This window comes from Galeopterus variegatus, unplaced genomic scaffold (assembly GCF_000696425.1).
Source record: "Galeopterus variegatus unplaced genomic scaffold, G_variegatus-3.0.2 Scaffold6860, whole genome shotgun sequence".
Classification (NCBI taxonomy): domain Eukaryota; kingdom Metazoa; phylum Chordata; class Mammalia; order Dermoptera; family Cynocephalidae; genus Galeopterus; species Galeopterus variegatus.
In genome coordinates, this window is record NW_007732971.1 from 1 (window position 1) to 2,962 (window position 2,962).

The following is a 2,962-nucleotide window of genomic DNA, read 5'->3' on the forward strand; positions in this document are numbered from 1 at the left end:
TCCCCTGGGTGACAGAGCTGCCAAAGATTACTCAAAGCCCATCTCTTCTGAGCAGTGAGATGCCCCAATAAGGGGTTTATCTCCCAGAACCCTCAAGAGAGAGACATTCCCTCCATTTGGGAAATTAACCATGAATTGGTGTTGTCTTCCTGCATTTATTCTCCAATCCAGGAAGTTACAGGAAGAGAACATAGGTGGGGTTTTTGCTAAGTACAGTTTAACAATAGAAGCTAGTAACATGCAATTAAGTTGATCCACTAACAAAAGCTTGATTTTAGCAAATGTTCTCTTCTTACAGCAATTTCGCAGTATCTTTACATATCAATCAGTAACCTGTCTGTCTTTGAGCCAGCAACCTTGCTGTGTTACTATTCTTTATCTTACAACAGAGACTATATAGCCTGGGGAAAATTTCCTGTCCCTCACAAGGTCAATATTTGAAACTGCAAGGCTTTGGAAAACCAGGCCCTGTGAAGTACATTTGCCAGCACCACGCTCACCCAGTGAGCAAACCGGCCATCCCTACATGGGATCCGAACCCGTGGCCTTGGTGCTATCAGCACCACACTCTCCCGAGTGAGCCACGGGCTGGCCCCGAAGTACATTTGCTTATTCATACTCTATACAGTCTCTGGGGTAAGGGCCATGTTTAAACGTTTCACTCAGAGTCAGGCACATAGGAAATGCCCGGGAAGGAAGAACTGGGTGGAAGAATGTGCTGGGATGTCCAGTTATTTTCTGAAGTGGAGAGTGGCAGAGAAAGTTCCTCAATTCCTCCCCAGTCCATCAATAATGACCTCAGGAGGTCCCCACTCCTCTGATGAGATACATTTTTACACAGTGACAGTGTTGTAGACGGTTGTGTCACCATGGGCTGGAGTAACTGTTAATCAACTAGTTAACTGATTAATTATATCAATCAGAGGTATTTGACAATTGATGAGTCAGAGAAAGAATACCTGGTGTAAAGATTCCACAGAGGATGCATGCCGAGGGGTTACAGGATGATGGGTTGGCTTTGCAGAGGAGGTGCATTTCACCTGGGACCTGAGGATTGAGCAGGTGGGCATATGGGAGAGGCAGCCCATGTAGAGGGATCCTGCATGGGCAATAGCAGAGATGAATGAGAGAGCTTGATGCAAGGCATCATACCTGCTCTAGTGTGGCCAGAGAATAAAGTGTAAGAGCTGGTGGTGGTGAGAGGTGAATACAGGTGGTGAGAGGTTAGTCCAGGTGGTGAGAGGTGAATTCAGGTGGTGACAGATGGGCCTAGGTGGTGAGAAATGAGTTCAGGTGCTGAGAAATGAGTTCACATGGTGAGAGGTGATCCAGGTGGTGAGAAGTGAGTCCAGGTGGTGAGAGATGAGTCCAGGTGGTGAGAGATGAGTCCATGAGAGAGGTGAGTCTTGGTGGTGAGAGGTGAGTCCAGGAAGAAGTGGAATCATCAAGGGCTTGAAACCATTCTAGGGAGTCTGGATTTGGTTGGGTTATAGGGTGACCAACTGTCCTGGTTTGCCTAAGACTGCAGGTTTTTCTGGCAAGTGGAGATTTGACTTCGGTGCTAAAATGCCAGGGAAGTCCCTGGCAAAGTGAAATGAATTGGTCCCCTGTCTGATAGACAATAGGGAGCCATTGAGGAATTCTGAGCTGGAGAGTGGCACATAACTCTTGTTTGTTAAAAGATCAATTGTGTCTCAGGAAAAATGAAGCTTCCGAAGGAAGCTGTCTCTGAACCCTCCCTTGGCCAGGTTGGATCCCAATTTCCATTGCTTCCTGTACTTCTCCTGGGGAGTCATGCTGGCCTTATAATGCTGCTTCGATGTCCTTTTTCCCCACAGCACAAGTTACATTTTATTACACAAATAGAGACAAATTGTTGGCAAACAAAACTGCTGTAGAACTTTATTCTCTAATTAAACAAATTTGTTTTTCATTGGAAGAATTACTCCTTAATAAATGTTAAATTTAACACTATGAAAAAGAAAACATATATTTACAAAGAGCAAACGCAGTGAGACTTTCCCTAGTTGTGATAGTAAAAGAAAATATAAAAAAAATAACTTTTTTTGTAGCAATATAAACTACCTTCTTAAAACAGGAAATAAATACATTCAATAACTATCTACTGAGCTATTACTGTGTAGCTACTACTGTGAAATAACTAAAATCCAACACGGGAGTCCTGAATTTAAAATACTCTGTTTTTTCACTAATTTCTTCATCTGCTTACTTTTCTTAAGATTTGAGGAACTTGTTTTAAAATATACTGAAAATATCTACAACCTTTTCCTAACAGTATTCCAGCTTTATCTTCCTTCCAGTCACTTTTTGCCGAAGCGTAGCTGAAATGAGAGTTTGGCCTCCCGTTTTCCCTGTAGTTCCGCTCTTCTTGAACCCACACAAGGTGATTTCCCATTAAAGTCTGTCTCAGATATTTTGCAAATATTTCCAAGCAGTTATATTCTTAGAGCATTCAGCAAAACCCAAGACTCAAGATACCTCCAACGCTAGTTTATGGCATTCTTCTTCGATGTCTTTTTTCCCCGCAGCACAAGTTACATTTTATTACACAAATAGAGACAAATTGTTGGCAAACAAAACTGCTGTAGAACTTTATTCTCTAATTAAACAAATTTGTTTTTCATTGGAAGAATTACTCCTTAATAAATGTTAAATTTAACACTATGAAAAAGAAAACATATATTTACAAAGAGCAAACGCAGTGAGACTTTCCCTAGTTGTGATAGTAAAAGAAAATATAAAAAAATAACTTTTTTTGTAGCAATATAAACTACCTTCTTAAAACAGGAAATAAATACATTCAATAACTATCTACTGAGCTATTACTGTGTAGCTACTACTGTGAAATAACTAAAATCCAACACGGGAGTCCTGAATTTAAAATACTCTGTTTTTTCACTAATTTCTTCATCTGCTTACTTTTCTTAAGATTTGAGGAACT

The 2,962-nt window shown here is 40.8% G+C and overlaps 1 pseudogene; it reads right to left on the reverse strand.

Moving 5' to 3' along the window:
• Positions 1-2,173: 2,173 nt before the first annotated feature.
• Positions 2,174-2,962, reverse strand: part of LOC103606815 — a 1,959-nt pseudogene continuing 1,170 nt past the window's right edge.